Source organism: Fulmarus glacialis, unplaced genomic scaffold (genome assembly GCF_000690835.1).
Source record: "Fulmarus glacialis isolate BGI_N327 unplaced genomic scaffold, ASM69083v1 scaffold20035, whole genome shotgun sequence".
NCBI classification, from domain to species: domain Eukaryota; kingdom Metazoa; phylum Chordata; class Aves; order Procellariiformes; family Procellariidae; genus Fulmarus; species Fulmarus glacialis.
The window spans coordinates 11,306-11,703 of record NW_009215182.1 but is presented as its reverse complement, the minus strand read 5'-3'; the positions used below and the strand labels follow the sequence as shown (position 1 = coordinate 11,703).

General features: G+C 64.8%; 1 protein-coding gene across 1 annotated transcript in view; it reads right to left on the bottom strand.

Annotated features, from left to right (window-relative positions):
* Positions 1–398, bottom strand: part of CCND3 (cyclin D3) — a 12,707-nt gene that overhangs the window by 2,200 nt on the left and 10,109 nt on the right. The gene's annotated exons all lie outside the window — the stretch shown is intronic.

The window sequence follows — 398 nt, the reverse complement described above, 5'->3', positions numbered from 1 at the left end:
GCCCTGCACCATCATCCCCCTCCATCCCTGCGGACTCCCCAAACACCCAGCACTGCCCAGCTGAGCCTTGGCAGCTGCAGAAAGGGACCGCGCCTCCAGTGCTGAACCAAAGGGGAAACTGAGTCACAGCCCAGGGACACTGCAAGGCCAGGTTCAGGGAGAAGCATCACCACAAGCACGGGAGGCTGAGACCAGGTGCTTCCCCCGGGAGCCCTGCAATGCTGTGGACACGTCCCCAGGGCTTCCTTCTGCTACAGGAACCACGGTCCTGCCTGGGCAGGGGCTGTTTGTGCAGCACCTGGCACCCAGGCGGGCTGTGGGGCAGAACAGATGCCCTCTCCGGGATGAGGAGGGAGAGGAGCGGGCCGGAGGGCAGCAGAGGTGTGCTGGGCTCCATT